This window comes from Melanerpes formicivorus, unplaced genomic scaffold (assembly GCF_026170545.1).
Source record: "Melanerpes formicivorus ecotype bairdi unplaced genomic scaffold, bMelFor1.0.p_v2 SCAF_8, whole genome shotgun sequence".
NCBI classification, from domain to species: Eukaryota; Metazoa; Chordata; class Aves; order Piciformes; family Picidae; genus Melanerpes; species Melanerpes formicivorus.
Window position 1 is genome coordinate 20,969,110 of NW_027142360.1, and position 13,655 is coordinate 20,982,764.

General features: G+C 40.1%; 1 protein-coding gene across 1 annotated transcript in view; it reads right to left on the bottom strand.

Annotated features, from left to right (window-relative positions):
* Positions 1–13,586, bottom strand: part of MRTFA (myocardin related transcription factor A) — a 78,437-nt gene extending 64,851 nt beyond the window's left edge. The window contains exon 1 of the mRNA XM_068142514.1: positions 13,574–13,586. The gene's annotated coding sequence lies outside the window, so the exon portion shown is untranslated. The remainder of the gene's footprint in view (positions 1–13,573) is intronic.
* Between the last annotated feature and the right edge of the window lie 69 nt (positions 13,587–13,655).

A 13,655-nucleotide genomic window follows, 5' to 3' on the forward strand; every position in this document is an offset into this window, starting at 1 on the left:
TGTTGGGTTTGGGTGTTTTTTTTGTAGACTGTCATTCTTGACACACAAAAAAGGCAACCTTTATATCCTTAGCTTCGGTACAATCCTTGAACTCTAGTTTGGCTAACACAACACCAGGGTGACTTGATTATTCAGTAGTCAATCAGAGGGATAATAGGCAGAAAAAGGTTATGGTCAAATCTTTCATGAATGGAATAACTTGGTAATGTGCAGCTTACAGTTGTGCACTCCTCACTCCACATCTTATAACAGCCAACTCAGAACCTCATGCAGTTAGTAGCTCCAGCATAGAAAATTTCCATATTTAAAGCTGACTTCAGGAACGTCCCATTTGCTGCTTCGGAAAGAATTCCCACTGCATGATGACGATGAAGCTCACATAACTTTGTTCAGTCTTTGGATCACATGCAGGATTCTGGTTAAAAGCCAGTGAAGAGTCATTTTATCACTAGTTAGAGTATACACATCTCAGGGAACTGCACCAGCGTCCAGGGAACTCTTTCGACTTCCCAGGAACTTGCTACCTAGATACAAAATGTTACATTTCCAAATGCCATAGATTCCAAACTGAAATAAAAAGTTCTATTTTTAACGTGGTGATTGATGCTAACTGTAAAGCTAGGAATGTTTTTCCTTCACCTCCACCCTCCATCCAAAACCAAAACCCTTGACTGCATTAACCCAAGAACTCATCTGGAAATTGCAAGCTGGGGGGAGGGGAGAAAGAAGGAGAAGAAAAGTAAGAACAAAAATAAAATAAAGAGAGAGAGAGAAGAAGAAGAAAAAAATTAGTACTTTAAGTTCTACTATGCAAACAAAATGAAGTGCCAAGAATTAGGGGGGAGGGGGGGGAAATCACGACTAGAAAACTAGGACACAAAAACAAGAGCACAGCAAAGATCCTACTAACAGGTGCTTGACAAAGACACAGTGAAGTTACAAGGCATTCCACTGCATGAAAGCCAGCAGTGAATTTCAACTTAATCTAAAACAGGTGATAAAAATCAACCACAAAAACTGCAGCTCTGATATTTGTCACTCCTGAAAGCTGAAGAGGGGGACACCTCCATTCTATGAATACAGAGACAAGCTGCCCCCTTTCTTTTCCCATAAAGAGTAGTTTAGCAACTGTCATCCCTAAAAGCACTTCAAATTAAATACTTTAAAGAAGGAAGAGAAAGAGCCCGGGAGCTGTTTTGAGAGAAAGAGTGAATGTGATCGGCATCAGTTTGCCCTAAATTGAATTTAATATACCCCTAACCAGCTGAAGCAGCACAAAAATGCAACTTTTCCCCTGAAAATGAGTGAAGATTTACATTTGATTCAAGACGATGCTAATTTTCAGCCAAAATGATTGCTCCCTTTTCAGAACCAGTTGGATACAAAGCAAATTGGACCAGAGAAGTCAAATTTTACCCACTATAGAGAACTGAATTATGTCTATGCCCATTTACAGGGCTAAGTTTGAAACAACACCTCTTTTGTTCTCTAAATGTGCATGGAAAGGACTTTCTCCATCTAAACTGCACTTCCAACGGTTTAGAACCATCTGTGTCTGGTTTGCACACCCAGACTGAGCCCTAACAGACTCTAAGATTGTTTTTTTCTGCATGTCAATGGCACAACATATTAAAACCCAAAGATGCTATGCAATAGATCACTCTGTGTTGAAGAGATCTTAGGTGGTTTTTTCCACTGTATTTGCAGAAAGAAATTAAGTTCAGAGTATTATTAACATGCAATAGGGATGATGACAGTGCAAACCACAGCATAGTGCACAGAAACCAGCACTACCCAGAAGAGTAAATGAAGAAGGTTAAGCAGAGTGAAATTTCAGAGAAATAGAATTCATTAACAAAAGTAGCCATTTGGCAAAGTGCTAGCATCCATTCATTCTGACGATGCTTAGATTCTAAGTGACCCTAAGAGGCCATAACTCTTGTCTACCCATGCAAAATGTCTGCACAAAAATGAGCTGATGTTGAAGGCTTATGTAGCTGGCTGATTGCACCTCTCTATGGGTGCTCTACATATATTTCTGCCCAGCCACCTATCAGCAGCCATAAAAAGAAACTTGTAACAAATAATAACTAAAATTAGTGGGTTTAAAAACTCTCTTGGAAAGTTTGTATATGTCATTTAAGCACAACATTTGCATAGAGAGGCCAGCAGCACAACTCCTCAGACTTCCCCTTCTTGCACTAGTCTTTCATACAGCTCTTCAACAAGAGTTTTAAGTGTTACCAGATTGTAGGTTGTGTTTAAAACAGGAGTATCCTTGTAACACTCTCCCCTCTTCATTAAAAAAAGAGAGAGGAAAAAAATCCCAACAATATTCATGACTCATTCTTTCAGTGGGTCAAGCAGCCTATTACAAAACAAAGACAGGTCATATCAACAAACTATTCAGTCCCTATCTTGACAGAACAGTGACCAACAGCAAAAGAATTTACAGGCTCTCCATATGGGATAATTAGGCAGTGACATGAAAAACACAAAGGCTTCAAGGGAACAAAAAGAGGCTACACGGGGACATTATAATGGAAGTAGATAATGGAAAGGAATCGGCAAGCTTTTTGGAGTCAGCAAAGACATACAAGAAAACCAAAATGAGTCAGATGCTAAGAATCGAGGCAGCAAAAAGGACCAAGTGACTCTTGGAGAAAAATGCAAATGCTAAGAGCTTGATATAGACCTGCACATGAGTTTCATTTTCAACAGAATGAAAACACACACTGTTTCCAAAACTATATCCTTGCATAGCAATGTAGAATTTTCCTCACTGTGTATGAGAGAGGACAAAAAGGCATTCACTTTTTGAGTGACTGGGTCACCAACACTTGCTCTTCAAATGCGTTCAGCAGCCCAATGAGATGTCAAATACAGCAGTTTATGTTTCCACTCTTATTTCCACATGTCTTTTCAGCCTGGTTTTTCACTTTCACTTTTTCTTCCTGGGCTGTCATCACTTGTTGTTATTTTTCTACTCTTCCCTTTCTCGGTTTGAAAGGTGTTTAATGTTTTCTAACACAACGTGCACCTCACTAATCATATTGTTCCTGCTTCACTTACATTTTGTTCTGAAGAAATAGTTTCTCCCTGCTTAAGCTATTCTGCTCCCAGAATAGAAGTTGTGTTCTCTCCCTCAGTTCTTTCTCTATTAAGAATGCTTTCTCATCTTCTCATCACATCAAAGGCATTTCTTTTTATGTGCCAGTCAACATGGAATGCAAACATTATCTCGTAAGTCAGCTCCAGCTTCAGATGCTGTGGCTTCTTGAATGGACTCCCATTGGTACCCCAGCATTAAAAACATACAGTCTTATGACCCATATGCTTTAAGAATGCTTGGTCTCTGGTATGCAGGCTGTGTAAAGTCTATCATGATAGTTTATTCACCTAGCTTAGACCATACTTTTCTAATGGGTGTTCAGAAACCTGATGAGTTGGCTGGGACTGAGTTGACAGCTGTTTCATCTTTCCAGTAGAGCTTCTGGAGGCAAGCATCAGAACCAAGAAGCCTTGAGAAGTTAGGTATTTTCTCATTAGATGATTCCAGCTCTCAACAGAAAAGAGATCCAGTTTCAGTCCCTAAGAAGTCTTAAGTAGTTTAGCCAACAGACAACTTAACTACTTCATTAAGCAAAACAATAGTAGCAACTAACAGCAGCTTAACACAAAATAGTTTTTGTTGAGAAAAAGGTTTCATCCTCTGGTCTTGGCATCAAGTAGCCATTTTCCTTATCTAGATGCTTGTAATACACTTCCATTATTCAAGACTGATCTTTACAGGTCACTATGCACATGGGTTACATCCTGTTGGCAGACTTATTTTCCCCACCAATCTCGTGAATCTGTTCAAGTAAATATTTGTCTGCTTCTTACTTAATATTTTTCCAGCAGTGGCTGGTCCAGGAGAAAAGAGATTTGCCACTGATGGAAGAGGTGCAATAAATCTGTATCCCTCTTAGGTACGCTCAGCTTGCCAGGAAATTGCCTCAACATTGCAGAAGGCCACTGGATCATCTAGGACCAGGGTTAGCTGACCTAAGTGGAAGCTACACACAAGCACTCTGTAGTGGGAGGAACTCTCACCAGAAGGATTAAATGCCAGCCTCAGGAACTTCCATAATTTGGAAAACATGAGAAAAACAGCCACAAATAAAGTTTTTTGGGGAAAAGTAATGCCAATATGAAGGGTTTTTAACAATTTATCCTGTGAAACTCCCCAGAATATCATGCACAAATTCAGTTGTAAGAACCCTGAAAATATAAATTCCCTGGCTCTTTGTCTGCAAAACTAAACCCTACCATAACTACAAACCTATTAGAAACAAAGCACAGCGAGTTAAGCATCTTTTTCAGGCCTGATGTTACAACTGTCTGATCAAGAAAAACAAAAAATTTCTTTACCATGAATACAGATTAGGCACTGTCTTGCTATACACATCCTGTTCAACACCAAATACCTTGCCAAAGTCTAAATCCTCCCTCCAAAATTCAGAGATTCCAAGAGTATGACCAGAGGAATGATGTATTATGCCCCAACACCCTTCTGAGCACAGACAAAATCTATGTATTTCACACAAAAGTGTTCCTGCCATAACACCTCTCTTGCCTTTCCCAGCTACAACAGGAACTGCAGGGGGGGAGGAAAATGTACTTTGCTTCTCTAAACAATGAAGAATATAACTGTATGCCAGAACTATAAAATAAAGGTCAGACAAGATCTTTACAGGCACACACAGCCTTCACAGATATTTCACAGAACTTAAAGGTAGGAAAATCAGTGCTGCTAATTCAGAGAAAAAGCCACACAGCCATTTCTGGAAAAGGCTGTGAGCTTATTGGTTTAGTTCTCTCTTTCCAAGGCACTACTTAAGGAAAAAGAAAAAGCATTTAACTTTCAAGAACAAGTCTGCCTTGACACCTTCAGCATTACACATGTGCTGCTTTTCAGGCAACACCGTACAACAGCTGAAGAGGACACAAATGCAAACCTAACCTTCTAAGCTGCTGCTAGTTTTGAGGTCAGATCTTACCAAGGTTACAGTCCGTTCCCAACCACAGAAGAGAGGTCGCTCATATCTATACATATTTGTTAAGCTTTGTGACTACAGAATGTTCCAAAGCCTCAGATAATAATGCCCTACAGAACTGCACCACACTACCATTAACAGATAATTCTCACTCTAGCATGTTTTACACGTCAGAAATGCAACTCTCAACATATCTAACAGATAAGCACGACAATCAGCATAGTATTTAGGACAAAATCATACAAACACATCATCATTCTCAAGGAAATAGTCTTGCAGGATATAAAGCAAGTATTGGGAGGTTTCAAGGTAGAAATGTTTTTCCAAAAGGACACTATTGAAAATCTCTCCATCTCCCTCTCATAATGTGTTTCACTGGAAAATAATTAACAGTAAGCCCACGTATACCAACCAAAAGCTAAGACAGGAAACTTCTTCAGAACAAGTCCCAGATTTGACTGAGATTTCCTGATCTTCATGAGACAATTAAATGTCACACTGGGGACCAACAAACCAAGAACAGAAAGACAATTTTATCTCTGAAGAAGCTCTCAAGTGATCAGTAGTTAACATCCAACCAGTACCCATCTGCAACCTGCACATGAAGTTACCACAGCTCTCTACTTTGTCTTTACTCAAAGTCACACAGCCTCCTGGCACTCCATATATAGTTCAGCGACCATGGTTCCCTAGCAAAATCTGCCCGTGGGATCTCTTTGGGGTGATACCTGATTGGAGTGTTGTCATCTGCCTTTCTGGTGCCAGCAATGTCATGTTGATCCTTTTCTCAACAGTTACAATCCCTTTAAAAAAAAATCTTTCTTTATAAGCAGATAGATAGAGCTATGTTAAAAAAATAACAACAAAAAATATTCAACAGGACTCCTCAATTCTAATCTCATTCAAAACTTGCAAGAAATTCTCATCTTTAGATGATGAAAACTCTGCCTACTGAGAAAACTCAGTCTTTCAACATGCAGTTCTCTGCTTATGTGCTAGAGACAAGTTGGAACAGCCCCGAATCAAATTGCTGCTAGGAGAAAAAAAGAATACTTAAAGGGGAGCGTAAGATATGTAGTTTGTAAAAATAAGGTCCACCCCTTGATGCTCTGTATGTAAAAGGGAGGGGGGAGGAAGGGGTCAGAGACACTGAACTGGCAGGTTTTTTCCCTTTTTAAAAGGGAAGGATGACGTGTTGGGTAGACTTCAAATTCCCTAAGGGGCTCTGCTGATGAGGCAATTTCATTCCAAGGACAAGGAGACCCAGTGTTAACATAAACATGCAGACATCCTCAGCTCTGAAACAGCTTGGCCAAACCATATCCATCTTGCTGACAGATCAGTCACTTCTCTTCAATCTTTATCAGCCCTTTTTCTTATTAAATGCACTATTCCCCTATCCCTATCAGCTCCCTTTGCTGACCACTAAACTTGAGCCACTGTAACAAAGGACTGAAACTTCTTCCATGGTAGGATTTGTTTCTTAAAACAAACAAATCAAATGTCCTTTCTCCTTCAGACTTTTCCCATTGTGGATCACACCTTCCATCCAACCTGTCTAGAGGTGTACAAAAAAAATATTTAACCCATATTTCCCACATCCTGATGACTATTCTCCAATTATTTGGGATAGCGGACAAAACTTTTCTAGGCATGTATTTCTTGAATAGAAGATAAAAATAGAATTAAGTTACTCTTCACTAGATAACTCTAGCTCCCAACAGAAAGAAAATTCAATTTCAGTCTCTAAAGAGTCTCAAGTAATTTGCCCAACAGATAATTTAATTATCTTAAACTAATTCCAACCCTCCTGTCCCCAGAGCATCTTTTCCTTATTCCCCTTCTTTCCCCAAGGCTCATTGTGATTTCTCAGCAGGTCAAGTAAGTATCTGCACCTACTTGCACCAAGCTCTGCATCAAAGATACAGACCAATCTCTAGATTTTAAATTCCTTTCTAGCAAGTTAGAACCCCTCTCCTGTCCCTATAGTATTCATGGAGATAAGTAACTGAGTGTGTAAAACTGCTTTAACTCTGTTTTCTAAGCCCTCAAATCTTTAACAACTTCAGGGCTTCTCTAGCACTCAGATGCAAGAACTTCCAAACAGCTGCTCCACAGCTGAGAGAAGAGTATGGCAGGTTTTAGCAACATCTTCCCTCCCCCACACAAACACATCTGGGGTTTCAAAGGAGGCAGCAGAAACTCATGTGGCAGCTTTAAACAATAAAGGAAAGCCCCTTACAGTGATGGTATTGTAGCGTTTCTCCGACTTCCTTGCACCAGCAGCATATTGTAAAAGGACATGAATCAGCTCATTTGGGCTTCTCTCATACTGAAACATCACCTATGCTGTCCTAGATTTGCAGCCAGACTCCACAAAAACTGCAAGCCTAAAAGCTCATTCTGGCTGTGCAAGAATGAGAGGACCTCCAGTGGTGCATTATCTTGAGAATTCAGAGGCACAAGTGACAGAAAAGTCACTGTAACACCCAGCTTGAATATCTGTGTTCAACACAAAGTTGAACCATCAGTTTTCAGCAGAACCCATGCTTATTTTTGTGGTGATGTGGGAAAATATAATGGGAAGCAGCAAAAAGAAAGCAGAAAGGAAATCTTTCCTACAGTGTCCAGGGACATCACTTAACTCTCTGCAGTATGTACATAGGCACTGTCAGAGACCATGAACAGATTAGATGAAATTTAAAGCATTAATCAATATGTTGCTTATTTGACCAGCAAAGATGATGAGGACTGCAGCTCTATTGTCTTTGGGCAGAGATTCCTTCACTGTACTTTGTAGTAACATATTGATTGTGGCAGAGGGAGAGTTACAGCCTGCAGAACTGGCTCATAGCATCCCAATAAAAATGAATTACAGAAAACAATATTTTCATGAAGAAAGCCACATATTGGAGAAGCAGGCTACTCCCCAAACCTAGGATTCAGTTTGCTAAGTAGTAGCAGCAATTGACTACTGTGAAATAGTGCAATCTCCCTTGCATGAAGCAGCCTTTCAGTCACTGTAGAAATAGAACAGACTGAGAATGGCATTCTCTCTTTAAAGAGCCAAATTTCCTTTTCCCATTACTACCTGTAATACCTAAAAAGCAAAGTTAGCAACAGAAGTCCTTACTCATACTGGCAACCCAGCTGCTAGATCTGGGCCTGACTTGTTTAGCAAGCAGTTTAAATTCATGGAAAAGGAATATTTCTGAAATAGCTGTGAAATTATGTGTCCAATCTATCAGCCCTGAACCTCGAAACCTCAAAGGGAAATTGAAGTAAGAGAGAACCTGGAAAGGAGAAACAGAAGGGAGAAGAATATTACAAACTAGTGATTGGAGAAGGGCTTTAATCTTGTTAACTTGATCAGGGCCAAACAATAACTGCATTGAGAGCTAACTTGTTAAAGCCACCAAATTAAAGCCTGCCTTTGGCACTACCCCTTCAAGCTCAACTACTCCCCCATCACTATTTAAAAGTTTGTTTTAAATATTTCAAGAGATTACCACTTCTCAGCTGTTTAGTAGCTCCCAACAGTAACAGGCCAGTCATTTCTATCATGCTCTCAATCTCATGGCTCTATCAGAAACTTTCAGACAGCATGCTAAATTTATAGCCTCCTGGGACAAAAAGTCTCTTAACACAAATCTATCCAAGACAGACTGGTTGTTTTTACTCTAACAAGCATTCCCCTTGCTCACACACAAGAGAAAACAGCAAGCCCCATTGGAATGTGTGTGAAGGACAGATCTGAGAATGCTGTATATTTCCTGTCTTGGTCCTTTCCTTACAATACAGACAATCTTCTTCAGCCAGAAGTTCTGGATGAGGTAGCAACCACTACTTGGTAACTAAATGTAATTTAGTCACACCAAAAACCTGAGAAAATAATTTCAGAATAATTCCTACATCTTTAAAACCTCTTCCTGGGAATAAAATGCCACCAGCATTGATAAACAAGCACAGCTGACTTCTTAAATGAGTTTCCAAGTCACAATATGCACTTCTTTAAAGAGCATTTTTATGACATGATTTTAAGAAAACATTATCAGTCTTGTATATGATCAGTACCACATAAAATCTGCAAAACCAATGGAAGAAGTTATATTTTAAATAAATCCTGAATCTGACTACATTCAAATGTAGTAACAATCCAGGTGGGGAAGGGAAAGAAGAGGGAGATAGGAGCATATAAACTAACAAGAAGACTTGTAAGATCAATCACCTACATAATGCTTTAAAATAAACCAGGGTGCCCTAAGAAACTTTCAAAGTACTATTCCTAACAGCACTAAATCAGCCCCTCAGAACCATTTTAAGAGTTCAACTTTGCAGTTTGTTCGTGACTATAATCACCCACAGCTTATGTGGCAGCAGCTAATCCCACGCTTTGCACAGCACTCAGTCTATACAGTAACAGGAGTACCTTCTGATACCTAAAGCACATGCCTGTTATATGACTTAGTCATACTGAAATTCCCCACATTCCAGCTAGTCTCCTTCCCCCCAGCACGTATGGTACTTTGTAGACATCAAGCGTCCCAGATCCAGGGCACCCCAAAAGTCGACAAGCTGGTGCAAGTCTTGCTCAAACCTATAACCCCGAAGTGCAACACTTCATTAGAAAGAATGTTGCCTCACCTTCAACAAACCTCCAGCGAGAAGAAACCAGGAGTGTGCTACCCTTCTAATAGCAAAAGTTAACAAAGTTAACTATGAATTCATCTGGGGAAAATGGGTTAAGAGAGAGGATCAATGAGCTACTGGAGCAATTACCTCACATTAAATACAAGGACAATTTTGATCAGAAATTACCAAACTGCTAAGATTTGTATATTCATCACCAGGTTTTTTTTTCTGGCTTTCTGGTTTTTGTAACATCCGTCAGAGACATGCTCTAATCCTGCTCTAAGGGGTGGGAAAAGTTATCTTGGCATCTTAGTACATTCTGAGAAAAATCAAGATAAACTTAAGAGCTTCAGATAACTCAGTAATGACCTTTATTTGACTTGTATGGCAACGAATGAGTCAGTCACAGGTAACTCCTCATAGTTTAAGAAAGTTGGGGCCTTGATGAACATTGGTAAAAAAGGAAAAGGAATGGGAATTTGGAGTAGGCAACTTTAAAACTACACTTTGAATGTTCCATTGATGGCTCAATACTACCTAAGGACTGTGTCAAACTATTTTACTAACACCTAACTACATACAGTTTCCTTCCACTGAAGTGACAAAAGCTTGTTTCCTTTCTCTCTGATACATGCCAATACTTCACACACATCTTTAATGGCTTTTATTTCCTTTTAATTTAATGTAACAAATATTCAGTTGAGATGTTTAAAGTCTCTAAACCTGCCTACCTCTGTATACCTATCCTTGTAGGTACATACACATACAAGGAGAAGAGGAGTCTGGCCCCAAAACAAACCAAAACCCCCAGAAACTCTCTCTTGCTGCTCTTCAGTTCTTTGAGAGGAGGGGGGAAACAAAACAGGAATCTTCTGTTCTAGGACATATGGCAGCATGTGCATACAGAACTGCATTCCCAGTTCTCCCATGGGATACATAATTCCTTGGTGCTTCACATGCCAAATCAATTTCTATTTTAACTCAGTTAATAGTTTATGTTCCAGAACCAGTAAAAAAAAAAAATCAGTACAAAACCACGTAATGTTTTTCTACAGACATCTACAGATAAACAAAGTCTTCCATAAGCAGAAGTTTTACACAAAGAGTTAACCTGATAGAAGCTTCAGTCTAAGCAGCTCCTTCAGCTGTGAGTCAGCAATGCCTGTCTAGAACTGCAAACAGGAGACCCTTTGACACAGATAGACAGCTTCCAGCAAGTCTCTTATTTACCATCTCCTCCCCTCCCACTGCCCCTCAGCTTGAATCTTCCTCATACCTTGAGTTTGGCAAGTTGTCACAGAAGCAGTTTCACTGCACAAGGTATGCTTCTACAACCACGCTGGATTGCTCAAATGTTTCAGCAGATTGCCATCTCAACTGCCAGATAATCTCTAAAGGTTTTTCAACATGTCTGAAGCCAAAGGCACAACAATAAAGACACACCATACTTGAAAAAGGAGCTTTAACAAGCTCACCAGCTTTCAACAGCTGGGCAACCTCTACCCCAAGATAAAACTGAAAAGTTCCCCATTTGAGGGAACAAGTTTATTAATTTAAAAGGCACCAGCTAAGTCACTCAACTGCTCATTAAGCCAAGTCTCCTTGCTGTGACAGTTTGCAGATAACCACATTTCAACAGCACTATAATGTCCCACACTACGTTAATGAGTGTACATGCAAACAACATATGACAACATACTGCAGCCTAGGAGAAAACGGCATTGTGTGCCTCTGAAGACAAGGAATATTCCAGGTAGCCAAGATCAGGGACTTTGGACTTTATGCTTTGTCTGAAAAGCTTCACCTCCAGCAGTAAAGTTCCCACTATTGTGTAGAGGCCTGATAAAGCATCAGCTCTGAAGAGACCCACCTAATGAGTCATTTCCGGGAATATCCTCATTTTCTTTGGCAAAAGGTAGGGGCAGAGGTGTTCCTTTTCAAATACTTTTAAAAGCCAACTCTATTTTACCTGTTACAGTCAAGCAGATTTGAAGCCCACAGTGATACAGCTTCGAAGTCAAGTCCATAAAAATAACATTATTCTGACATAGGAAAATGATCCATTTATGTAAAACACTCCCAAGACACCAATTTTTAAGCCTATCCAAACAACTGAATCATATAAAAACTCTTTCATTTATTTCCCCTGACTGTAACAAATGCTGTTGTATCCTGCTTGTGTCCATTATTAGTGCTGCTACAAGTTTCATTTTCCTAAAAGGTACTCTACCTATAGCCAACACTAGTCCCCCTTACCCTGTGGTGTCAAGAATAAACTGCTTCTTCCCAATTCAGGGCCCTTAATCCTGCTGTATTCATTAAGGAGAGAACCCTGCCTCAAGTAAATCCACAATGTCACCTTTAGGTGTCAGGTTTTGGAAACAAAGGTTCATGTGTTTTTCCCATGCTGGCTTCAAGCCTTCTAGCAGTTTCAAAGCCACCTCAATTAAATTCCATTTGAAATCTCTTCTTGCCTTCATAACTATAAAATGCTGAAGTCTACCACCAGTTGAAATGTGTTGCCATCACAGTCTACCACACTCATATTCCAATTTCTTCTCTTATTTACTACCACCTTTATATCCATCTGTTGTTTTATCTGGTACTTAGAGGACTGCAAACATTAAGGATTAGAAGCTTTTTATTCTGTTTTTGCAGTATCTAGCTTCTCCATGTTTAAGGCCTGGTAACTTGACTATAATCATGACAGTATAATGTATGTGAATGAGGAAACTCCTTTTATCATCCTGAAAAAAACCAGTTTTGGTTGAAGTTAATTCATTCTTCCAACTAGCAAAACACTGATACACTGTTCAGAGAAGAGCATGCTCAGTTTCTGGAGGTAAAGAACCAGGCATGTCAAGTGAGGTATTCCTCCAATCCAGTTTACTGTCCCATAGTAATCACTTTAACATCAGCATTACATTCTGGCTGCAAAGCCACTCCAAAGCTCCCCAGTATTTTGGACGTGCTGTGCCAAACAGCTCTATGTAATGCATATAATGTGACATATAATGCCCAACACTGTAAGGCACCCAGGACTTAACCATGCCCAAATCCATAGCACCTGTCAGGTAAAGTTGACAGCAAGAATTCGGACTCCAGCCACCAACCCAACAAGAAGGAGATCACCAAGAAAAATTCACAGACAAGGCAGCAGTTCTCAAATGGTTTCACCAGTCTGTCAAGTAATGGTGTTGAGCATGCAAAGCCTTCCATGGCAGCCTGGTGATCCTAAGTTTCAGAGAGTTCACATTCTTCCACATTCAGGAATCCTGGTCACCAAGTGACCCTATATTTCGTCATTCCACTGTCACCCACCAAACAGTTAGGGGAATTCATACCATTCTTGTCCCATAGGCTACCCACAAACTGTAAACAGGTCATTATCACTCTAGGATGAGAAGGTCTACTGGCATATTGCATTTTTAACTCCAGGTCTGGTTCCTCCTCTTAACAAGTTGGACAGTACCTCTTGGACATTTGCAGTGAGAAAGTTACCCAACCTTGGTAAGTACAGATCAAGGTGGCAAAGAAAACTCTACAGATGGCTATGGTGTGAAGATGAGCTACACTTCCTTTGACTGACTGTCTCAGCTTGGTACAATTTCAGCAACCACAAAGCACATGGAATTTGTTCCTGGTATTCAACTAAAACAATAATCTAAAGCATTTCTCATTGGGGCTCTCTGGAATTTCCACAGCCAGCAATATCCATCCTTCCCTTCAAACAATGTAAATCACTTTTGTCAACTTAGATTATTATTAGTTCTTCATACAGACAAAACATTGTCAGAAGCAGTAGGTGGCAGCCCTGTCATCACAAGGCACACCATGACAACACCACAGTATTCCGTTGGCGAGGACTGCTACAGGGGCCATGAGTGCACTCTACCACTTACCGTTCTTCCTTTCACTGAGTGGAGGAAGGTTGGGGTTTCGGCCATGATGGAGGCTGAGGGTCAGCTCGGGCTGCAAGGAGAG